General features: G+C 40.8%; 8 non-coding genes across 8 annotated transcripts; all 8 read left to right on the forward strand.

The window, feature by feature from the left end:
- Positions 1-10,703: 10,703 nt before the first annotated feature.
- Positions 10,704-10,777, forward strand: trnaa-agc (transfer RNA alanine (anticodon AGC)). Its single transcript has one exon. It is a non-coding gene; the product is annotated as a tRNA-Ala (tRNA).
- Positions 10,778-12,567: 1,790 nt separating this feature from the next.
- Positions 12,568-12,641, forward strand: trnat-agu (transfer RNA threonine (anticodon AGU)). The gene has a single exon. It is a non-coding gene; the product is annotated as a tRNA-Thr (tRNA).
- Positions 12,642-13,483: 842 nt separating this feature from the next.
- Positions 13,484-13,557, forward strand: trnat-agu (transfer RNA threonine (anticodon AGU)). Its single transcript has one exon. It is a non-coding gene; the product is annotated as a tRNA-Thr (tRNA).
- Positions 13,558-15,517: 1,960 nt separating this feature from the next.
- Positions 15,518-15,591, forward strand: trnat-agu (transfer RNA threonine (anticodon AGU)). The gene has a single exon. It is a non-coding gene; the product is annotated as a tRNA-Thr (tRNA).
- An 842-nt stretch (positions 15,592-16,433) lies between these two features.
- Positions 16,434-16,507, forward strand: trnat-agu (transfer RNA threonine (anticodon AGU)). The gene has a single exon. It is a non-coding gene; the product is annotated as a tRNA-Thr (tRNA).
- Positions 16,508-17,535: 1,028 nt separating this feature from the next.
- Positions 17,536-17,609, forward strand: trnat-agu (transfer RNA threonine (anticodon AGU)). Its single transcript has one exon. It is a non-coding gene; the product is annotated as a tRNA-Thr (tRNA).
- An 859-nt stretch (positions 17,610-18,468) lies between these two features.
- trnat-agu (transfer RNA threonine (anticodon AGU)) lies at positions 18,469-18,542 on the forward strand. Its single transcript has one exon. It is a non-coding gene; the product is annotated as a tRNA-Thr (tRNA).
- An 842-nt stretch (positions 18,543-19,384) lies between these two features.
- On the forward strand, positions 19,385-19,458 carry trnat-agu (transfer RNA threonine (anticodon AGU)). The gene has a single exon. It is a non-coding gene; the product is annotated as a tRNA-Thr (tRNA).
- The last annotated feature ends 6,134 nt before the right edge of the window (positions 19,459-25,592 follow it).

Raw genomic sequence — 25,592 nt, forward strand, 5'->3', positions numbered from 1 at the left:
TGTGTGTGTGTGTGTGTGTGTGTGTGTGTGTGTGTGTGTGTGTGTGTGTGTGTGTGTGTGTGTGTGTGTGTGTGTAAACTGAGACATAGCCAGTGGAAAATATAGTGTGATTATTAATATTATCCTTTTCTAAATATTTGTTGTAATTATTACTAGTCTAGTATATTCCTGTCTTACTGGACTGTTGTTGTTATATATTTACTTTGACAATGGAAGTGTTTTAATTACCATGTTGATAAAGTATATTGTATTGAATTAATTGAGAGAGAGAGAGAGAGCTGCCAATGATCCCCCTCTAGACGTATAAAGTATATTGTATTGAATTAATTGAGAGAGAGAGAGAGAGAGAGAGACAAAGAGAAAGAGAAAGAGAAAGAGAAAGAGAAAGAGAGGGAGAAAGAGAAAAAGAAAGACAAGGAGAAAGAGAAAGAGAGGGAGAGAGAGAAAGAGAAAGAGAAAGAGAAAGACAAAGAGAAAGAGAGAGAGAGAGAGAGAGAGAGAGCTGCCAATGATCCCCCTCTAGACGTATGCCATACTGGCACCATGACCTCCCCTGCTGGGTCCTGAAAATCAACAACTACTCACTCACACACACACAAACACACAATTGTGTGGCTATCGACCACCACTCACAGAGATAGCTGGAGCTGAGCTGGAGCTGACAATGTGAAAATGGAAAGTCAACAGCTGGTGTCTCAGCAAGCCAGTTGGCATCATGAAGTTATGGCTTCCTGGTTATCACACGGATGCTTCACTGAATCTGTTGCTGAGGGTATGTTGTTTATCTACAGCACAATGGAAGATAATATCTTGGATGTATCACAAATGGCACCCTATTCCCTCCAGGCAATTGTAAAAAGTAGTGCACTCCATAGGGAATAGGGGGCCATTTAGGACACAAGCCTTTATCCACTCACTCGATATTTTCCAGTGACGCAGGCGTAGTTGTTGTTTATCATTGAGTTCCTTCATCGTTCATTTGGCTCATTGGTCATTCCCTTTATGATCTTTCCAAGGAATTATGTTCTGTTGTCCCCCACAACATGGTTGACAGGATTCAGGTGGATTATGTTCTGTTGTCCCCCACAACATGGTTGACAGGATTTAGGTGGATTATGTTCTGTTGTATCCCACTAGTTAGTTGACAGGATTCAGGTGGATTATGTTCTGTTGTATCCCACTAGTTAGTTGACAGGATTCAGGTGGATTATGTTCTGTTGTATCCCACTAGTTAGTTGACAGGATTCAGGTGGATTATGTTCTGTTGTACCCCACTAGTTAGTTGACAGGATTTAGGTGGATTATGTTCTGTTGTACCCCACTAGTTAGTTGACAGGATTCAGGTGGATTATGTTCTGTTGTACCCCACTAGCTAGTTGACAGGATTCAGGTGGATTATGTTCTGTTGTACCCCACTAGTTAGCTGATAGGATTCAGGTGGATTATGTTCTGTTGTACCCCACTAGTTAGTTGACAGGATTCAGGTGGATTATGTTCTGTTGTCCCCCACTAGTTAGTTGACAGGATTCAGGTGGATTATGTTCTGTTGTACCCCACTAGTTAGTTGACAGGATTCAGGTGGATTATGTTCTGTTGTCCCCCACAACATGGTTGACAGGATTTAGGTGGATTATGTTCTGTTGTATCCCACTAGTTAGTTGACAGGAGTCAGGTGGATTATGTTCTGTTGTACCCCACTAGTTAGTTGACAGGATTCAGGTGGATTATGTTCTGTTGTATCCCACTAGTTAGTTGACAGGATTCAGGTGGATTATGTTCTGTTGTATCCCACTAGTTAGTTGACAGGATTCAGGTGGATTATGTTCTGTTGTACCCCACTAGTTAGTTGACAGGATTCAGGTGGATTATGTTCTGTTGTACCCCACTAGCTAGTTGACAGGATTCAGGTGGATTATGTTCTGTTGTACCCCACTAGTTAGCTGATAGGATTCAGGTGGATTATGTTCTGTTGTACCCCACTAGTTAGTTGACAGGATTCAGGTGGATTATGTTCTGTTGTCCCCCACTAGTTAGTTGACAGGATTCAGGTGGATTATGTTCTGTTGTACCCCACTAGTTAGTTGACAGGATTCAGGTGGATTATGTTCTGTTGTACCCCACTAGTTAGTTGACAGGATTCAGGTGGATTATGTTCTGTTGTACCCCACTAGTTAGTTGACAGGAGTCAGGTGGATTATGTTCTGTTGTACCCCACTAGTTAGTTGACAGGATTCAGGTGGATTATGTTCTGTTGTACCCCACTAGTTAGTTGACAGGATTCAGGTGGATTATGTTCTGTTGTACCCCACTAGTTAGTTGACAGGAGTCAGGTGGATTATGTTCTGTTGTCCCCCACTAGTTAGTTGACAGGATTCAGGTGGATTATGTTCTGTTGTACCCCACTAGTTAGTTGACAGGAGTCAGGTGGATTATGTTCTGTTGTACCCCACTAGTTAGTTGACAGGATTCAGGTGGATTATGTTCTGTTGTCCCCCACTAGTTAGTTGACAGGATTCAGGTGGATTATGTTCTGTTGTACCCCACTAGTTAGTTGACAGGATTCAGGTGGATTATGTTCTGTTGTACCCCACTAGTTAGTTGACAGGATTCAGGTGGATTATGTTCTGTTGTCCCCCACTAGTTAGTTGACAGGATTCAGGTGGATTATGTTCTGTTGTCCCCCACTAGTTAGTTGACAGGATTCAAGGGATTATGTTCTGTTGTACCCCACTAGTTAGTTGACAGGATTCAGGTGGATTATGTTCTGTTGTACCCCACTAGTTAGTTGACAGGATTCAGGTGGATTATGTTCTGTTGTCCCCCACTAGTTAGTTGACAGGATTCAGGTGGATTATGTTCTGTTGTCCCCCACTAGTTAGTTGACAGGATTCAGGTGGATTATGTTCTGTTGTACCCCACTAGTTAGTTGACAGGATTCAGGTGGATTATGTTCTGTTGTCCCCCACTAGTTAGTTGACAGGATTCAGGTGGATTATGTTCTGTTGCATCCCACTAGTTAGTTGACAAGATTCAGGTGGATTATGTTCTGTTGTACCCCACTAGTTAGTTGACAGGATTCAGGTGGATTATGTTCTGTTGTACCCCACAACGTGGTTGACAGGATTTAGGTGGATTATGTTCTGTTGTACCCCACTAGTTAGTTGACAGGATTCAGGTGGATTATGTTCTGTTGTACCCCACTAGTTAGTTGACAGGATTCAGGTGGATTATGTTCTGTTGTACCCCACTAGTTAGTTGACAGGATTCAGGTGGATTATGTTCTGTTGTACCCCACTAGTTAGTTGACAGGATTCAGGTGGATTATGTTCTGTTGTCCCCCACTAGTTAGTTGACAGGATTCAGGTGGATTATGTTCTGTTGTCCCCCACTAGCTAGTTGACAGGATTCAGGTGGATTATGTTCTGTTGTCCCCCACTAGTTAGTTGACAGGATTCAGGTGGATTATGTTCTGTTGTACCCCACTAGTTAGTTGACAGGATTCAGGTGGATTATGTTCTGTTGTACCCCACTAGTTAGTTGACAGGATTCAGGTGGATTATGTTCTGTTGTCCCCCACTAGTTAGTTGACAGGATTTAGGTGGATTATGTTCTGTTGTATCCCACTAGTTAGTTGACAGGATTCAGGTGGATTATGTTCTGTTGTATCCCACTAGTTAGTTGACAGGATTCAGGTGGATTATGTTCTGTTGTACCCCACTAGTTAGTTGACAGGATTCAGGTGGATTATGTTCTGTTGTACCCCACTAGTTAGTTGACAGGATTCAGGTGGATTATGTTCTGTTGTACCCCACTAGTTAGTTGACAGGATTCAGGTGGATTATGTTCTGTTGTCCCCCACTAGTTAGTTGACAGGATTCAGGTGGATTATGTTCTGTTGTCCCCCACTAGCTAGTTGACAGGATTCAGGTGGATTATGTTCTGTTGTCCCCCACTAGTTAGTTGACAGGATTCAGGTGGATTATGTTCTGTTGTACCCCACTAGTTAGTTGATAGGATTCAGGTGGATTATGTTCTGTTGTACCCCACTAGTTAGTTGACAGGATTCAGGTGGATTATGTTCTGTTGTATCCCACTAGTTAGTTGACAGGATTTAGGTGGATTATGTTCTGTTGTCCCCCACTAGTTAGTTGACAGGATTCAGGTGGATTATGTTCTGTTGTCCCCCACTAGTTAGTTGACAGGATTCAGGTGGATTATGTTCTGTTGTCCCCCACTAGTTAGTTGACAGGAGTCAGGTGGATTATGTTCTGTTGTACCCCACTAGTTAGTTGACAGGATTCAGGTGGATTATGTTCTGTTGTCCCCCACTAGTTAGTTGACAGGAGTCAGGTGGATTATGTTCTGTTGTACCCCACTAGTTAGTTGACAGGATTCAGGTGGATTATGTTCTGTTGTCCCCCACTAGTTAGTTGACAGGATTCAGGTGGATTATGTTCTGTTGTCCCCCACTAGCTAGTTGACAGGATTCAGGTGGATTATGTTCTGTTGTCCCCCACTAGTTAGTTGACAGGATTCAGGTGGATTATGTTCTGTTGTATCCCACTAGTTAGTTGATAGGATTCAGGTGGATTATGTTCTGTTGTACCCCACTAGTTAGTTGACAGGATTCAGGTGGATTATGTTCTGTTGTCCCCCACTAGTTAGTTGACAGGATTCAGGTGGATTATGTTCTGTTGTACCCCACTAGTTAGTTGACAGGATTCAGGTGGATTATGTTCTGTTGTACCCCACTAGTTAGTTGACAGGATTCAGGTGGATTATGTTCTGTTGTACCCCACTAGTTAGTTGACAGGATTCAGGTGGATTATGTTCTGTTGTACCCCACTAGTTAGTTGACAGGATTCAGGTGGATTATGTTCTGTTGTACCCCACTAGCTAGTTGACAGGATTCAGGTGGATTATGTTCTGTTGTCCCCCACTAGTTAGTTGATAGGATTCAGGTGGATTATGTTCTGTTGTCCCCCACTAGTTAGTTGACAGGAGTCAGGTGGATTATGTTCTGTTGTCCCCCACTAGTTAGTTGACAAGATTCAGGTGGATTAATCCCCTTATTCTCTGGGACTGTGGGGGTGAGGAGGGAGGCATGTGTGTGTGTGTGTGTGTGTGTGTGTGTGTGTGTGTGTGTGTGTGTGTGTGTGTGTGTGTGTGTGTGTGTGTGCTCATTTTGACTCTTACATGGAGCAGGCCTTTGCTGACAAGTCTTTGAAATACCAGCCCCTCGTGTCACTCCTAAACAGTCTTCCTTATCAGTGCAATCTTGTAGTGCTGATATTTGGGAGTCTCTGCCATGTACATAGGCTGACAGTATGTAACCTTCAGATTGCAGGCCTGCATAGGAGCTGGCAAGGTACTGCTCCATGTCAGCTGTCCTGGGCAGCTTTGCAACTTGGAGAAGAAGGTGCTTTCTGTATCTATAAGTGTCCATATACTGTATCCATGACCTATGAAATGTTTAAATCCTTCTCGATTTTAATGCGGTTTGTAGATTTAAATATAGTATTTAAAAAGTGTTTCTGTTGGTGCATGCATGCGTGTGTGTGAGAGATTGAGACAGTTGGAGGAGGGCCTGTTCATGTTAGAGTAATGTTAGATCCCCTGACGCAGCTCTTTCTCTGAACCCTGCCATGGGCCTCATGGCGCAGCTCTTTCTCTGAACCCTGCCATGGGCCTCATGACGCAGCTCTTTCTCTGAACCCTTCCATGGGCCTCATGACGCAGCTCTTTCTCTCTACCCTGCCATGGGCCTCCTGGCGCAGTTACCTAGGGAAAGCCTAAGCTTCATGAAACACCATTTACAAATTATATCCGTGTGTAAACAATTCTAAGCTGTAGAACACACAGCTCATGGATTCCAACTAGAAACAGAGAGAGCGGGAGGGAGGCAAAGACAAGGAGAGAGAGGGGGGGTGAGCGAGAGAGATAAAGAGAGAGTTAAAGAGAGAGAGACAGAGTTAGCAATACTCACCATTTTTCAGCTTTTTGTAAATATCAAGGTTAATGGCTTGATCATACATGACACATTGACATTTCATGTTTGACCCACGCAGCAGGGTCGTACACAGACATTTTAGGGGGCATGAGCTCAAACGGGCACCTCCCAAAAACAAATCCCTGCAACCGAGGTCACAGAGAAATGATGACTTTGATTATTTAGTTCCATAGAAGCATGGCCACAAATATATGACACAAATAAATAACCCTTAATCTCATTCCCTTTAAAAATACTACCATTTTCTACAGTTAACAAAATGGACAACTAGCTTTAAAAAAAAATATATTGTGATTTTTCACCAATTTTCTTAGAAAATAATTTCATAATTGAATATCTAATCTTCTATCTTCATAGTATATTTTTTATAATAATGTAATTTTAAAGTAATTTTAAATAAAATAACTCTGTAGTCATGTAGTTAGATCTGGAGGTGGCACCACCGGTCCCGGATTGTTGGGGTAAAATGTTTGTTTTTTTACTTGGGCTCTGAGTTTTTCGTGATTTGGTAACCTAACCAGGTTTAAATCCAGACCCTTTCGGGTATGACAGAGGTTATGACAGATTAATTAGTTGTTCTAAGGTTTTGTATGGGCTCTGATGGGTTGCGGGGTGGCAGGCCAATTTTTCAGTTTTTGATTTGTTAAAAACGTTTGAAATATTCAATAAATGTCGTTCCACTTCATGATTGTGTCCCACTTGTTGTTGATTCTTCACAAAAAAATACAGTTTTATATCTTCATGTTTGAAGCCTGAAATGTGGCAAAAGGTCGCAAAGTTCAAGGGGGCCGAATACTTTCGCAAGGCACTGTATGTTTTATTGAGTGTGTGTGTGTGAATGTGTGCGTGCGTGTATAATTATCTGTGTGTGTGTGTGTGTGTGTGTGTGTGTGTGTGTGTGTGTGTGTGTGTGTGTGTGTGTGTGTGTGTGTGTGTGTGTGAGATTGTTGGGGCATGTGAGCTGTCGTTATGTTATTTTGTTGTTTTGATTCAAATAACAGGATCATTACAGAGAATGTCAGCCTGTAATATTGTAGGGCAGCAAGAAGTACAGGAGAACAGAATCATAACAGAAAGGCCTCACACCAACTCCTCCAGTCATACAGACCATAGGAAATGGATTACTTTTCCTTCATTGACATTGAAAGAGTGTTGTATATTTCATAGTATCATTGCTATTTCAGAGTTGAACTTACCCTTGATACCCTGGCATTCATATTCTTGACCTCCCCTCTCCGGTTTCCATGAAAACATGAAACCCACAAGCATGAAAAAGGATCGCTTGAAATAGCAGATATCTCTTATTTTCCTGGCTGTAGCTTGTTTCATGTCAAATTAAAGGGAAATTGGGTTTGCTGCCCTGTGAATGCAGTAATATCCCTCGCTTGCACGCTATCAGAATAATAATCAACAGAATAGTGTAGATATAATTTCCATCTGCAATATGTAAATATAGCTGGACCCTTTCAGACTGTCAACATCAATGTATCTCAGAGAGAGAGAGAGAGGAGATTGGGAGAGACTGAGTGTTTGAAAAAGTTTTAATGAAGGACTAATTTATGCTCACTCACATCTGACATTTTCTTTCTTCTCTCTTGCTGTCTCTATCTCTCTCCCTCTCTAATGATTTACATTAACTGATTAATCTACACAAATAAAACATGTATTGTCCACGAATGTTTACTCATATCTTGCGACACACCTCTCACATGCTAATGCTAAATATCAAAATTCCATCTATAGCTTTGGCTTAGTTGGTTGAAGCTTCTGTCTAGTAAAAGGAAGCTGCTGAGTTCAAATCTCAGCAGTACCTTTTCAAGCATTTGATTGGACACATTGGTGGAGAAGGTCAGAGGGGAGGACCCAAAACCGAGCCTTAGAAACCCTGTTGCTTGACAATTGAAGGTGTCCATATCGATTCCAATATTAGTAAATTACATTTGTTTTGTGACGTGATTTTGTGAGACAGAGATATGGGTTACATGAATGAGACTGGTTTGATTCAAATAGGTGTGGGAGTCCTTATCTGCAATAGATGTCATATAACTGGGTGCTGTGGCGTAGTTGGTTAAACCGCTTGTCTAGTAAACAGGAGATCCTGAGTTCAACTCTCTGCAGTACCTTTTCAAGCATTTGATTGAACACATTGGTGAAGAAGGTCAGAGTGGAGGGCACTGTGGTTTTCTCACCAATGGGTTTAGAGAATAAGGCAAGTGGAGAGGAGAGAAGATGTGAGGAGGATGCAATTGAGATATTGAAATGTTACGGAAAAGGGGCTCATTTTGAATGAGTTAAACGTACCGACTGTGGAAGACGCAACTGGGTCTTCAGTTTATTCATTACCGAGGCCCAGATGAAAAGAGTTCAGCCAGCTTGTACACATCACTTCCAAAGCATGAGTAGGCTCTACACGCCAGGTCTTGAAGCCAGCAGTGATCCTATAGCGGTTAGTACTCTGAGTTGTGACCTCAGCAACCCCCAGTCCAAATCCGGGTCACCGCACTGCAATGTCATTTCAAAAGGGTTGTATTTTCAACGAGATCAAACTTACTCTATAAGCGAAAAAACTCAACAACTGTGCTATTTGACCAAGACCACATGTAATGGTAGGTTATTTACTTACATTATTACATTATCTCCTGTGTTAGAGGATTTTACCATTTTCAAGCTCGACACCCAAATGTGTATTGTAGTGTCCTCGAACAACCAAAATAATAAAGAAATAATGTATGATTCTGAATGTTTGCTGTTATCTTGCGACCCACCTATCACATGTTAATAACCGCTTTGGGTCCAAAATCATTGTTTAAGAATCCATGTCAGAGGTTCTTGAGGTTATTCATCTCGAGACCAAATGAAAATTGTACTGTCCTCGAATGACCATAATTAAGAAGAAATAGTACGTGATTATACTTGTTTACTGATATCTCCTACCCACCTTTCACATGCTTAGGCCCACTTTGGGATCCAAAACATAGCTTAAGAAACCCTGTTGCTTGACAATTGAAGGTGTCCGTATCGATTCCAATATTAGTAAATTACATTTGTTTTGTGACGTGATTTTGCAAGACAGAGATATGGGTTAAATTAATGAGACTGGTTTGATTCAAATAGGTGTGGGAGTCCTTATCTGCAATGGATGTAATATAAATGGGTGCTGTGGCTTAGTTGGTTATAGAGGCTGTCTAGCAAACATGAGATATTGAGTTCAAATCTCAGCAGTTCCTTTTCAAGCATTTGATTGTACACATTGGTGGAGAAGGTCAGAGGGGAGGACCCAAAACCTCCCTTAAGAAACACTGTTGCTTGACAATGGAATGTGTCCGTATCGATTCCAAAATTTGTTTTGTGACGTGATTTTGCTAGACAGAGATATGGGTTCAATGAATGAGACTGGTTTGATTCAAATAGTGTGGGAGTCCTTATCTGCAATAGGTGTCATATAACTGGGTGCTGTGGCTTAGTTGGTTAAAGCACCTGTCTAGTCAACAGGAGATCCTGAGTCCAATTCTCAGCAGTACCTTTTCAAGCATTTTATTGAACACATTGGTGAAGAAGGTCAGAGTGGAGGACCCAAAACCGAGCTTAGGAAACCCTGTTGCTTGACAATTGAAGGTGACCTCATCGATTCCAATATTAGAAAATTACATTTGTTTTGTGACTTGATTTTGAGAGACAGAGATATGAGTTAAATGAATGAGACTGGTTTGATTCAAATAGTGTGGGAGTTCTTATCTGCAATAGATGTCATATAACTGGGTGCTGTGGCTTAGTTGGTTAAAGCGCCTGTCTAGTAAACAGGAGATCCTGAGTTAGAATCTCAGCAGTACCTTTTCAAGCATTTGATTGTACACATTGGTGGAGAAGTTCAGAGGGGAGGACCCAAAACCGAGCTTTAGAAACCCTGTTGCTTGACAATTGAAGGTGACCTTATAGATTCCAATATTAGTAAATTACATTTGTTTTGTGACGTGATTTTGCTAGACAGAGATGTGGGTTAAATGAATGAGACTGGTTTGATTCAAATCCGGGTCACCGCACTGCAATGTCATTTCAAAAGGGTTGTATTTTGAATGAGATCAAACTCACTCTGTAAGCGAAAAAAACTCAACAACTGTGCTATTTGACCAAGAACCCATGTCATGGTAGGTTATTTACTTACATTATTACATTATCTCCTGTGTTATAGGATTTTACCATTTTCAAGCTCGACACCCAAATGTGAATTGTAGTGTCCTCGAACAACCAAAATAATAACGAAGTAATGTATGATTCTGAATGTTTGCTGTTATCTTGCGACCCACCTATCACATGTTAATAACCGCTTTGGGTCCAAAATCATTGTTTAAGAATCCATGTCAGAGGTTCTTGAGGTTATTCATCTCGACACCCAAATGAAAATTGTACTGTCCTCGAATGACCATAATTAAGAAGAAATAGTATGTGATTATACTTGTTTACTGATATCTCGCTACCCACCTTTCACATGCTCAGGCCCACTTTGGGACCCAAAACATAGCTTAAGAAACCCTGTTGCTTGACAATTGAAGGTGTCCGTATTGATTCCAATATTAGTAAATTACACTTGTTTTGTGACGTGATTTTGCGAGACAGAGATATGAGTTAAATGAATGAGACTGGTTTGATACAAATAGTGTGGGAGTTCTTATCTGCAATAGATGTCATATAACTGGGTGCTATGGCTTAGTTGGTTAAAGCACCTGTCTAGCAAACAGGAGATCCTGAGTTCAAATCTCAGCAGTACCTTTTCAAGCATTTTATTGAACACATTGGTGAAGAAGGTCAGAGGGGAGGACCCAAAACAGAGCTGAAGAAACCCTGTTGCTTGACAATTGAAGGTGACCTTATCGATTCCAATATTAGTAAATTACATTTATTTTGTGACGTGATTTTGCAAGACAGAGATATGGGTTCAATGAATGAGACTGGTTTGATACAAATAGGTTGGGAGTTCTTATCTGCAATAGATGTCATATAACTGGGTACTGTGGCTTAGTTGGTTAAAGCGCCTGTCTAGTAAACAGGAGATCCTGAGTCCAATTCTCAACAGTAGTGTTTCAAGCATTTGATTGTACACATTGGTGAAGAAGTGCAGAGGGGAGGACCCAAAACCGAACTTAAGAAACCCTTTTGCTTGACAATTGAAGGTGACCTTATCGATTCCAATATTAGTAATTTACATTTAATTTTGAGACGTGATTTTGCGAGACAGAGATATGGGTTAAATGAATGAGACTGGTTTGATTCAAATAGGTGTGGGAGTTCTTTTCAGCAATAGATGTTATATAACTGGGTGCTGTGGCTTAGTTGGTTAAAGCACCTGTCTAGTCAACAGGAGATCCTGAGTTCAAATCTCAGCAGTACCTTTTCAAGCATTTTATTGAACACATTGGTGAAGAAGGTCAGAGTGGAGGACCCAAAACCGAGCTTAGGAAACCCTGTTGCTTGACAATTGAAGGTGACCTCATCGATTCCAATATTAGAAAATTACATTTGTTTTGTGACTTGATTTTGAGAGACAGAGATATGGGTTAAATGAATGAGACTGGTTTGATTCAAATAGTGTGGGAGTTCTTATCTGCAATAGATGTCATATAACTGGGTGCTGTGGCTTAGTTGGTTAAAGCGCCTGTCTAGTAAACAGGAGATCCTGAGTTAGAATCTCAGCAGTACCTTTTCAAGCATTTGATTGTACACATTGGTGGAGAAGGTCAGAGGGGAGGACCCAAAACCGAGCTTTAGAAACCCTGTTGCTTGACAATTGAAGGTGACCTTATAGATTCCAATATTAGTAAATTACATTTGTTTTGTGACGTGATTTTGCTAGACAGAGATGTGGGTTAAATGAATGAGACTGGTTTGATTCAAATCCGGGTCACCGCACTGCAATGTCATTTCAAAAGGGTTGTATTTTGAATGAGATCAAACTCACTCTGTAAGCGAAAAAACTCAACAACTGTGCTATTTGACCAAGAACCCATGTCATGGTAGGTTATTTACTTACATTATTACATTATCTCCTGTGTTATAGGATTTTACCATTTTCAAGCTCGACACCCAAATGTGAATTGTAGTGTCCTCGAACAACCAAAATAATAACGAAATAATGTATGATTCTGAATGTTTGCTGTTATCTTGCGACCCACCTATCACATGTTAATAACCGCTTTGGGTCCAAAATCATTGTTTAAGAATCCATGTCAGAGGTTCTTGAGGTTATTCATCTCGACACCCAAATGAAAATTGTACTGTCCTCGAATGACCATAATTAAGAAGAAATAGTATGTGATTATACTTGTTTACTGATATCTCGCTACCCACCTTTCACATGCTCAGGCCCACTTTGGGACCCAAAACATAGTTTAAGAAACCCTGTTGCTTGACAATTGAAGGTGTCCGTATCGATTCCAATATTAGTAAATTACACTTGTTTTGTGACGTGATTTTGCGAGACAGAGATATGGGTTCAATGAATGAGACTGGTTTGATTCAAATAGGTGTGGGAGTTCTTTTCTGCAATAGATGTCATATAACTGGGTGCTGTGGCTTAGTTGGTTAAAGCACCTGTCTAGTAAACAGGAGATCCTGAGTTCAAATCTCAGCAGTACCTTTTCAAGCATTTGATTTTCCACATTGTTGAAGAAGGTCAGAGTGGAGGACCCAAAACCGAGCTTAGGAAACCCTGTTGCTTGACAATTGAAGGTGACCTTATAGATTCCAATATTAGTAAATTACATTTGTTTTGTGACGTGATTTTGCAAAACAGAGATATGGGTTCAATGAATGAGACTGGTTTGATTCAAATAGGTGTGGGAGTTCTTTTCTGCAATAGATGTCATATAACTGGGTGCTGTGGCTTAGTTGGTTAAAGCACCTGGCTAGTAAACAGGAGATCCTGAGTTCAAATCTCAGCAGTACCTTTTCAAGCATTTGATTTTCCACATTGGTGAAGAAGGTCAGAGGTGAGGACCCAAAACAGAGCTGAAGAAACCCTGTTGCTTGACAATTGAAGGTGACCTTATCGATTCCAATATTAGTAAATTACATTTGTTTTGTGACGTGATTTTGCAAGACAGAGATATGGGTTAAATTAATGAGACTGGTTTGATTCAAATAGGTGTGGGAGTCCTTATCTGCAATGGACGTAATATAAATGGGTGCTGTGGCTTAGTTGGTTATAGAGGCTGTCTAGTAAACATGAGATATTGAGTTCAAATCTCAGCTGTTCCTTTTCAAGCATTTGATTGTACACATTGGTGGAGAAGGTCAGAGGGGAGGACCCAAAACCTCGCTTAAGAAACACTGTTGCTTGACAATGGAATGTGTCCGTATCGATTCCAAAATTTGTTTTGTGACGTGATTTTGCTAGACAGAGATATGGGTTCAATGAATGAGACTGGTTTGATTCAAATAGTGTGGGGGTCCTTATCTGCAATAGATGTAATATAAATGGGTGCTGTGGCTTAGTTGGTTAAAGCGCCTGTCTAGTAAACAGGAGATCCTGAGTTCAAATCTCAGCAGTACCTTTTCAAGCATTTGATTGTACATGTTGGTGGAGAAGGTCAGAGGGGAGGGCACTCTGGTTTTCTCACCAATGGGTTTAGAGAATAAGGCAAGTGGGGAGGAGAGAAGATGTGAGGAGGATGCAATTGAGATATTGAAATGTTACGGAAAAAGGGCTCATTTTGAATGAGTTAAACGTACCGACTGTGGAAGACGCAACTGGGTCTTCAGTTTATTCATTACCGAGGCCCAGATGAAAAGAGTTCAGCCAGCTTGTACACATCACTTCCAAAGCATGAGTAGGCTCCACACGCCAGGTCTTGAAGCCAGCAGTGATCCTATAGCGGTTAGTACTCTGAGTTGTGGCCTCAGCAACCCCGGTCCAAATCCGGGTCACCACACTGCAATGTCATTTCAAAAGGGTTGTATTTTGAATGAGATCAAACTTACTCTGTAAGCGAAAAAACTCAACAACTGTGCTATTTGACCAAGACCCCATGTCATGGTAGGTTATTTACTTACATTATTACATTATCTCCTGTGTTAGAGGATTTTACCATTTTCAAGCTTGACACCCAAATGTGAATTGTAGTGTCCTCGAACAACCAAAATAATAAAGAAATAATGTATGATTCTGAATGTTTGCTGTTATCTTGCGACCTACCTATCACATGTTAATAACCGCTTTGGGTCCAAAATCATTGTTTAAGAATCCATGTCAGAGGTTCTTGAGGTTATTCATCTCGAGACCAAATGAAAATTGTACTGTCCTCGAATGACCATAATTAAGAAGAAATAGTACGTGATTATACTTGTTTACTGATATCTCCTACCCACCTTTCACATGCTCAGGCCCACTTTGGGACCCAAAACATAGCTTAAGAAACCCTGTTGCTTGACAATTGAAGGTGTCCGTATCGATTCCAATATTAGTAAATTACATTTGTTTTGTGACGTGATTTTGCGAGACAGATTTGGGTTAAATGAATGAGAATGGTTTGATTCAAATAGGTGTGGGAGTTCTTTTCTGCAATTGATGTCATATAACTGGGTGCTGTGGCTTAGTTGGTTAAAGCACCTGTCTAGTAAACAGGAGATCCTGAGTTCAAATCTTAGCAGTACCTTTTCAAGCATTTTATTGAACACATTGGTGAAGAAGGTCAGAGGGGAGGACCCAAAACCGAGCTTTAGAAACCCTGTTGCTTGACAATTGAAGGTGACCTTATAGATTCCAATATTAGTAAATTACATTTGTTTTGTGATGTGATTTTGCTAGACAGAGATGTGTGTTAAATGAATGAGACTGGTTTGATTCAAATCCGGGTCACCGCACTGCAATGTCATTTCAAAAGGGTTGTATTTTGAACGAGATCAAACTTACTCTGTAAGCGAAAAAACTCAACAACTGTGCTATTTGACCAAGACCACATGTAATGGTAGGTTATTTACTTACATTATTACATTATCTCCTGTGTTAGAGGATTTTACCATTTTCAAGCTCGACACCCAAATGTGAATTGTAGTGTCCTCGAACAACCAAAATAATAATGAAATAATGTATGATTCTGAATGTTTGCTGTTATCTTGCGACCCACCTATCACATGTTAATAACCGCTTTGGGTCCAAAATCATTGTTTAAGAATCCATGTCAGAGGTTCTTGAGGTTATTCATCTCGAGACCAAATGAAAATTGTACTGTCCTCGAATGACCATAATTAAGAAGAAATAGTATGCGAATACAAATGTTTACTGGTATCTCCTACCCACCTTTCACATGCTCAGGCCCACTTTGGGACCCAAAACATAGTTTAAGAAACCCTGTTGCTTGACAATTGAAGGTGTCCGTATCGATTCCAATATTAGTAAATTACACTTGTTTTGTGACGTGATTTTGCGAGACAGAGATATGGGTTCAATGAATGAGACTGGTTTGATTCAAATAGGTGTGGGAGTTCTTTTCTGCAATAGATGTCATATAACTGGGTGCTGTGGCTTAGTTGGTTAAAGCACCTGTCTAGTAAACAGGAGATCCTGAGTTCAAATCTCAGCAGTACCTTTTCAAGCATTTGATTTTCCACATTGTTGAAGAAGGTCAGAGTGGAGGACCCAAAACCGAGCTTAGGAAACCCTGTTGCTTGACAATTGAAGGTGACCTTATAGATTCCAATATTAGTAAATTACATTTGTTTTGTGACGTGATTTTGCAAAACAGAGATATGGGTTAAATGAATGAGACTGGTTTGATTCAAATAGGTGTGGGAGTTCTTTTCAGCAATAGATGTCATATAACTGGGTGCTGTGGCTTAGTTGGTTAAAGCACCTGGCTAGTAAACAGGAGATCCTGAGTTCAAATCTCAGCAGTACCTTTTCAAGCATTTGATTTTCCACATTGTTGAAGAAGGTCAGAGTGGAGGACCCAAAACCGAGCTTAGGAAACCCTGTTGCTTGACAATTGAAGGTGACCTTATAGATTCCAATATTAGTAAATTACATTTGTTTTGTGACGTGATTTTGCAAAACAGAGATATGGGTTAAATGAATGAGACTGGTTTGATTCAAATAGGTGTGGGAGTCCTTATCTGCAATGGACGTAATATAAATGGGTGCTGTGGCTTAGTTGGTTATAGAGGCTGTCTAGTAAACATGAGATATTGAGTTCAAATCTCAGCTGTTCCTTTTCAAGCATTTGATTGTACACATTGGTGGAGAAGGTCAGAGGGGAGGACCCAAAACCTCGCTTAAGAAACACTGTTGCTTGACAATGGAATGTGTCCGTATCGATTCCAAAATTTGTTTTGTGACGTGATTTTGCTAGACAGAGATATGGGTTCAATGAATGAGACTGGTTTGATTCAAATAGTGTGGGGGTCCTTATCTGCAATAGATGTAATATAAATGGGTGCTGTGGCTTAGTTGGTTAAAGCGCCTGTCTAGTAAACAGGAGATCCTGAGTTCAAATCTCAGCAGTACCTTTTCAAGCATTTGATTGTACATGTTGGTGGAGAAGGTCAGAGGGGAGGGCACTCTGGTTTTCTCACCAATGGGTTTAGAGAATAAGGCAAGTGGGGAGGAGAGAAGATGTGAGGAGGATGCAATTGAGATATTGAAATGTTACGGAAAAAGGGCTCATTTTGAATGAGTTAAACGTACCGACTGTGGAAGACGCAACTGGGTCTTCAGTTTATTCATTACCGAGGCCCAGATGAAAAGAGTTCAGCCAGCTTGTACACATCACTTCCAAAGCATGAGTAGGCTCCACACGCCAGGTCTTGAAGCCAGCAGTGATCCTATAGCGGTTAGTACTCTGAGTTGTGGCCTCAGCAACCCCGGTCCAAATCCGGGTCACCACACTGCAATGTCATTTCAAAAGGGTTGTATTTTGAATGAGATCAAACTTACTCTGTAAGCGAAAAAAACTCAACAACTGTGCTATTTGACCAAGACCCCATGTCATGGTAGGTTATTTACTTACATTATTACATTATCTCCTGTGTTAGAGGATTTTACCATTTTCAAGCTTGACACCCAAATGTGAATTGTAGTGTCCTCGAACAACCAAAATAATAAAGAAATAATGTATGATTCTGAATGTTTGCTGTTATCTTGCGACCTACCTATCACATGTTAATAACCGCTTTGGGTCCAAAATCATTGTTTAAGAATCCATGTCAGAGGTTCTTGAGGTTATTCATCTCGAGACCAAATGAAAATTGTACTGTCCTCGAATGACCATAATTAAGAAGAAATAGTACGTGATTATACTTGTTTACTGATATCTCCTACCCACCTTTCACATGCTCAGGCCCACTTTGGGACCCAAAACATAGCTTAAGAAACCCTGTTGCTTGACAATTGAAGGTGTCCGTATCGATTCCAATATTAGTAAATTACATTTGTTTTGTGACGTGATTTTGCGAGACAGATTTGGGTTAAATGAATGAGAATGGTTTGATTCAAATAGGTGTGGGAGTTCTTTTCTGCAATTGATGTCATATAACTGGGTGCTGTGGCTTAGTTGGTTAAAGCACCTGTCTAGTAAACAGGAGATCCTGAGTTCAAATCTCAGCAGTACCTTTTCAAGCATTTTATTGAACACATTGGTGAAGAAGGTCAGAGGGGAGGACCCAAAACCGAGCTTTAGAAACCCTGTTGCTTGACAATTGAAGGTGACCTTATAGATTCCAATATTAGTAAATTACATTTGTTTTGTGATGTGATTTTGCTAGACAGAGATGTGTGTTAAATGAATGAGACTGGTTTGATTCAAATCCGGGTCACCGCACTGCAATGTCATTTCAAAAGGGTTGTATTTTGAACGAGATCAAACTTACTCTGTAAGCGAAAAAACTCAACAACTGTGCTATTTGACCAAGACCACATGTAATGGTAGGTTATTTACTTACATTATTACATTATCTCCTGTGTTAGAGGATTTTACCATTTTCAAGCTCGACACCCAAATGTGAATTGTAGTGTCCTCGAACAACCAAAATAATAATGAAATAATGTATGATTCTGAATGTTTGCTGTTATCTTGCGACCTACCTATCACATGTTAATAACCGCTTTGGGTCCAAAATCATTGTTTAAGAATCCATGTCAGAGGTTCTTGAGGTTATTCATCTCGAGACCAAATGAAAATTGTACTGTCCTCGAATGACCATAATTAAGAAGAAATAGTATGCGAATACAAATGTTTACTGGTATCTCCTACCCACCTTTCACATGCTCAGGCCCACTTTGGGACCCAAAACATAGTTTAAGAAACCCTGTTGCTTGACAATTGAAGGTGTCCGTATCGATTCCAATATTAGTAAATTACACTTGTTTTGTGACGTGATTTTGCGAGACAGAGATATGGGTTCAATGAATGAGACTGGTTTGATTCAAATAGGTGTGGGAGTTCTTTTCTGCAATAGATATCATATAACTGGGTGCTGTGGCTTAGTTGGTTAAAGCACCTGTCTAGTAAACAGGAGATCCTGAGTTCAAATCTCAGCAGTACCTTTTCAAGCATTTGATTTTCCACATTGTTGAAGAAGGTCAGAGTGGAGGACCCAAAACCGAGCTTAGGAAACCCTGTTGCTTGACAATTGAAGGTGACCTTATAGATTCCAATATTAGTAAATTACATTTGTTTTGTGACGTGATTTTGCAAAACAGAGATATGGGTTAAATGAATGAGACTGGTTTGATTCAAATAGGTGTGGGAGTTCTTTTCAGCAATAGATGTCATATAACTGGGTGCTGTGGCTTAGTTGGTTAAAGCACCTGGCTAGTAAACAGGAGATCCTGAGTTCAAATCTCAGCAGTACCTTTTCAAGCATTTGATTTTCCACATTGGTGAAGAAGGTCAGAGGTGAGGACCCAAAACAGAGCTGAAGAAACCCTGTTGCTTGACAATTGAAGGTGACCTTATCGATTCCAATATTAGTAAATTACATTTGTTTTGTGACGTGATTTTGCAAGACAGAGATATGGGTTAAATTAATGAGACTGGTTTGATTCAAATAGGTGTGGGAGTCCTTATCTGCAATGGATGTAATATAAATGGGTGCTGTGGCTTAGTTGGTAATAGAGGCTGTCTAGTAAACATGAGATATTGAGTTCAAATCTCAGCTGTTACTTTTCAAGCATTTGATTGTACACATTGGTGGAGAAGGTCAGAGGGGAGGACCCAAAACCTCGCTTAAGAAACACTGTTGCTTGACAATGGAATGTGTCCGTATCGATTCCAAAATTTGTTTTGTGACGTGATTTTGCTAGACAGAGATATGGGTTCAATGAATGAGACTGGTTTGATTCAAATAGTGTGGGAGTCCTTATCTGCAATAGATGTAATATAAATGGGTGCTGTGGCTTAGTTGGTTAAAGCGCCTGTCTAGTAAACAGGAGATCCTGAGTTCAAATCTCAGCAGTACCTTTTCAAGCATTTGATTGTACATGTTGGTGGAGAAGGTCAGAGGGGAGGGCACTCTGGTTTTCTCACCAATGGGTTTAGAGAACAAGGCAAGTGGGGAGGAGAGAAGATGTGAGGAGGATGCAATTGAGATATTGAAATGTTACGGAAAAAGGGCTCATTTTGAACGAGTTAAACTTACCGACTGTGGAAGACGCAACTGGGTCTTCAGTTTATTCATTACCGAGGCCCAGATGAAAAGAGTTCAGCCAGCTTGTACACATCACTTCCAAAGCACGAGTAGGCTCCACACGTCAGCTCTTGAAGCCAGCAGTGATCCTATAGCGGTTAGTACTCTGAGTTGTGACCTCAGCAACCCCCAGTCCAAATCCGGGTCACCACACTGCAATGTCATTTCAAAAGGGTTGTATTTTGAACGAGATCAAACTTACTCTGTAAGCGAAAGAACTCAACAACTGTGCTATTTGACCAAGACCCCATGTCATGGTAGGTTATTTACTTACATTATTACATTATCTCCTGTGTTAGAGGATTTTACCATTTTCAAGCTCGACACCCAAATGTGAATTGTAGTGTCCTCGAACAACCAAAATAATAAAGAAATAATGTATGATTCTGAATGTTTACTGTTATCTTGCGACCCACCCTATCACATGTTAATAACCGCTTTGGGTCCAAAATCGTTGTCATTTGAGAAGCTAAGAAATGTGTCAAGCTCACCTGGCGCTAACAAACGGCTTATTCATTCATATGCACACCAGTGGAAGCTCCTCAGAGGAAAAAGGGGAGGACCACCCTCCTCAGTGAATTTAAGAAAAATGAAAATAGTGAAACATTAAAAAAGTTATCCTTTTTTAGATAAAACAATACGAAATACATTCACATCAACAAATAATTGATCAAAACCCACTGTTTTGCAATGAAGCTCTACAATAGCTTCAACAGCAGTCTGTAGGGTAGCAACATGGTGTAGCCGGAGGACAGCTCGTTTCCGTCCTCCTCTTGTTACATTAACTTCTATACAAAATCTAGCATGCTCTTGGTTCTCACCCCCTTCCATATACTTACACAGTATTTACGTTCCAGAGGACGTCCTCCAACCTATCAGAGCTGGAGCAGCATGAACTGACATGTTGTCTACCCAATCAAAGGTTCAGAGAATAAATATAGTACTGAAAGCATAAGCTACAGCTAGTTAGCACTGCAGCGCATAAAATGTTGTGAGTCGTTCAAAGAGAGAGAAGGACAATAGTTGAACAGTTTTGAACAAATTCATGTCTTCCAAAATTAAGGAGAAGCAAGAAAGATATATTTATTTTCACTTACTTTACTTAGCAAATGCAGTAAGCTAGTTTAGCCTACTCAAACACCAGGTACTTTAGCTAGTATCGGAGCACCAAGTCTATGACAGCTTCTACCCCCAAGCCATCAGACTGCTGAACAATTAATCAAATGGCCACCGACTATTTACATGTTTAATTCATTGCCACCTGGGCCCGCCGGTGTAACTGCTAGACTGCCTGCTGTACACTGTACTGCATGATTGGGTTACTAACACGTTAGTCCTTGTAGCTATGCTTGGAAGGTTTTTTCGCCTGGTCACAGACAGCTGTTGTGTTTTGCACTGAAGTCCACAAGTGAAGGGAAAAGGTGAGAGGAGGAGAGATTGTAGTTGCCAGATGGAATTATATATACAAGTGATCATGCGGTGTATATGTGGCTGCTAGTTCTGTGTTTGCGTGTGATCACGGATGTATTCATTCCTCTGATTCAGTTGGAAAATGTTTCTTAAACAAAAGCAAATGGAACGAAACAGGATTAATGTACCTGATTTGTCCAATAGAAACTTGTTTGCAACTGTTGGAGTAATGAATGCAACCTAGATCAGCTAGATGCAGGCAAGAATGTGCAAGGCGGTATTGAATGTGTCACTGTCTGTCACCTTGATTACTCTAATTGATCTCGACCTGATCACCTACGTTGTAAACTTTCATTCGTAGGCTAGGTTGTAGCAAACTCATGATGGGTATAGGGAATATTTGAGTACCATGTAGCAGCCTAAACCTATCGCTGTTACATTGAGTTGGGTGAATATAAGATGAATGACAGTCATCCAATATGCTGTATTAGAAAAAAGGCCATACTCATACATTTTTTTAAATTGTCCTCCCTCATCTTAAACGGCACTGACCGCCACTGATGCACACAGTACATCGCACAACATCAGTAGCACTTATCTATGTTCTGTTCTCAATCTGAGTACTCCCATCTGTTTTAAAATGTATACTAAATGTGGGAATGCAGTAGTGTAAAGTACTTAAGTAAGAATACATTTTAAAGTACTACCTAAGTATTTTTTGGGAGTATGTGTACTTTACTATTTATATTTTGGACAACTTTTACTTTTATTCCACTACATTCATAAAGAAAAGAATGTACTTTTTACTCCATATATTTTCCCTGACACCCAAAAGTAATAGTTACACTTGAGTACTTAGCAGGACAGTAAAATTGTCTAATTCACGCACTTATCAAGAGAACATCCCTGGTCATCCCTACTGCCTCTGATATGGCAGACTCACTAAACACAAATGCTTAGTTTGTTAAATGATGTCTGAGTGTTGAAGTATGCCCCTGGCTGTCCGTAAATGTTTAAAACAAGAAAATCTTGCTTGCTTAATACAGTATAAGGCATTGGAAATTATTATTTACTTTTGATACTAAGTATATTTTAGCGATTACATTTACTTTTAATACTTAAGTATATTTAAAACCAAATACTTTTAGACTTTTACTCAAGTAGTATTTTACTGGGTGACTGTCACTTTTACTCAAGTAGGACAATTGGGTACTTTTTCATCACTGTGGTAATGTGTGCTCTTTTACTGAATTTGGACAACTGTGTACATCATTGCTAAGAACATTTGTAGCTGAAGAATTTAGAGCACCTGTGCAATGTAAGATTTTTAAATATGTATTCTAAAAAGAAAAATTGTAGTTGTGTAGTGTTTCTCAACAGTTTATCATTTGTCACCGTGTTTGTATAAGGAGTTACCAAAATTGCTATTGACCAGCCACAGGGTTATGCAGGCATATTTTATTCGAGCCCAGTGCTACCACACGTGATTCTACCGCTCAACTGTTCATCGAGACCTGAGCTGTTCATTGAGACCTCAGCTGTTCATCGAGACCTGAGCTGTTCATTGAGACCTGAGCTGTTCATCGAGACCTGAGCGGTTCATCGAGACCTCAGCTGTTCATCGAGACCTCAGCTGTTCATCGAGACCTCAGCTGTTCATCGAGACCTCGGCTGTTCATCGAGACCTGAACTGTTCATCGAGACCTCAGCTGTTCATCGAGACCTGAGCGGTTCATCGAGACCTCAGCTGTTCATCGAGACCTCAGCTGTTCATCGAGACCTCGGCTGTTCATCGAGACCTGAGCTGTTCATCGAGACCTCAGCTGTTCATCGAGACCTGAGCTGTTCATCGAGACCTGAGCTGTTCATCGAGACCTCAGCTGTTCATCGAGACCTCAGCTGTTCATCGAGACCTCAGCTGTTCATCGAGACCTGAGCTGTTCATCGAGCAGTTTTACAGGAACGTAGAGTGGTTTATGGTTTGTGTACTTTATTTTATGGCTATGTCCCATATAGCACCGTATCCCCTATAGAGCCTTCTATGGCTATGTTCCATATGGCACCGTATCCCATATAGAGCCTTCTAAGGCCATGTTCCATATAGCACCGTATCCCCTATAGAGCCTTCTATGGCTATGTTCCATATGGCACCGTATCTCCTATAGAGCCTTCTATGGCTATGTTCCATATGGCACCGTATCCCCTATAGAGCCTTCTATGGCTATGTTCCATATAGCACCGTATCCCCTATAGAGCCTTCTATTGCTATGTTCCATATAGCACCGTATCCCCTATAGAGCCTTCTATGGCTATGTTCCATATGGCACCGTATCCCCTATAGAGCCTTCTATGGCTATGTTCCATATGGCACCGTATCTCCTATAGAGCCTTCTATGGCTATGTTCCATATGGCACCGTATCCCCTATAGAGCCTTCTATGGCTATGTCCCATATAGCACTGTATCCCCTATAGAGCCTTCTATGGCTATGTCCCATATAGCACTGTATCCCCTATAGAGCCTTCTATGGCTATGTTCCATATGGCACCGTATCCCCTATAGAGCCTTCTATGGCTATGTTCCATATAGCACCGTATCCCCTATAGAGCCTTCTATGGCCATGTTCCATATAGCACCGTATCCCCTATAGAGCCTTCTATGGCTATGTTCCGTATGGCACCGTATCCCCTATAGAGACTTCTATGGCTATGTTCCATATGGCACCGTATCTCCTATAGAGCCTTCTATGGCTATGTTCCATATAGCACCGTATCCCCTATAGAGCCTTCTATGGCTATGTTCAATATAGCACCGTATCCCCTATAGAGCCTTCTATGGCTATGTTCCATATAGCACTGTATCCCCTAAAGAGCCTTCTATGGCTATGTCCCATATGGCACCGTATCCCCTATAGAGCCTTCTATGGCTATGTCCCATATGGCACCGTATCCCCTATAGAGCCTTCTATGGCTATGTCCCATATGGCACCGTATCCCCTATAGAGCCTTCTATGGCTATGTCACATATTGCACCGTATCCCCTATAGAGCCTTCTATGGCTATGTCCCATATGGCACCGTATCCCCTATAGAGCCTTCTATGGCTATGTCACATATGGCAACGTATCCCCTATAGAGCCTTCTATGGCTATGTTCCATATAGCACCGTATCCCCTATAGAGCCTTCTATGGCTATGTTCCGTATGGCACCGTATCCCCTATAGAGCCTTCTATGGCTATGTTCCATATGGCACTGTATCCCCTATAGAGCCTTCTATGGCTATGTCCCATATAGCACCGTATCCCCTATAGATCCTTCTATGGCTATGTCCCATATAGCACCGTATCCCCTATAGAGCCTTCTATGGCTATGTTCCATATGGCACCGTATCCCCTATAGAGCCTTCTATGGCTATGTCCCATATAGCACCGTATCCCCTATAGAGCCTTCTATGGCTATGTTCCATATAGCACCGTATCCCCTATAGAGCCTTCTATGGCTATGTCCCATATGGCACCGTATCCCCTATAGAGCCTTCTATGGCTATGTTCCATATAGCACCGTATCCCATATAGAGCCTTCTATGGCTATGTTCCATATAGCACCGTATCTCCTATAATGCACTAGTTTTGATATAATAATATAGCCTATCTAACCAATCAGATACCGCCTATCTAACCAATCAGATAAAGCCTATCTAACCAATCAGATACCGCCTATCTAACCAATCAGATACCGCCTATCTAACCAATCAGATACAGCCTATCTAACCAATCAGATACCGCCTATCTAACCAATCATATACAGCCTATCTAACCAATCAGATACCGCCTATCTAACCAATCAGATACCGCCTATCTAACCAATCATATACAGCCTATCTAACCAATCAGATACCGCCTATCTAACCAATCATATACAGCCTATCTAACCAATCAGATACAGCCTATCTAACCAATCAGATGCCGCCTATCTAACCAATCAGATACCGCCTATCTAACCAATCATATACAGCCTATCTAACCAATCAGATACCGCCTATCTAACCAATCATATACAGCCTATCTAACCAATCAGATACAGCCTATCTAACCAATCAGATGCCGCCTATCTAACCAATCAGATACCGCCTATCTAACCAATCAGATACCGCCTATCTAACCAATCAGATACCGCCTATCTAACCAATCATATACAGCCTATCTAACCAATCAGATGCCGCCTATCTAACCAATCAGATACCGCCTATCTAACCAATCAGATGCCGCCTATCTAACCAATCATATACAGCCTATCTAACCAATCATATACAGCCTATCTAACCAATCAGATACAGCCTATCTAACCAATCAGATACCGCCTATCTAACCAATCATATACAGCCTATCTAACCAATCAGATACCACCTATCTAACCAATCAGATAAAGCCTATCTAACCAATCAGATACCGCCTATCTAACCAATCAGATACCACCTATCTAACCAATCAGATAAAGCCT

This window comes from Oncorhynchus masou, chromosome 33 (genome assembly GCF_036934945.1).
Source record: "Oncorhynchus masou masou isolate Uvic2021 chromosome 33, UVic_Omas_1.1, whole genome shotgun sequence".
Classification (NCBI taxonomy): Eukaryota; Metazoa; Chordata; class Actinopteri; order Salmoniformes; family Salmonidae; genus Oncorhynchus; species Oncorhynchus masou.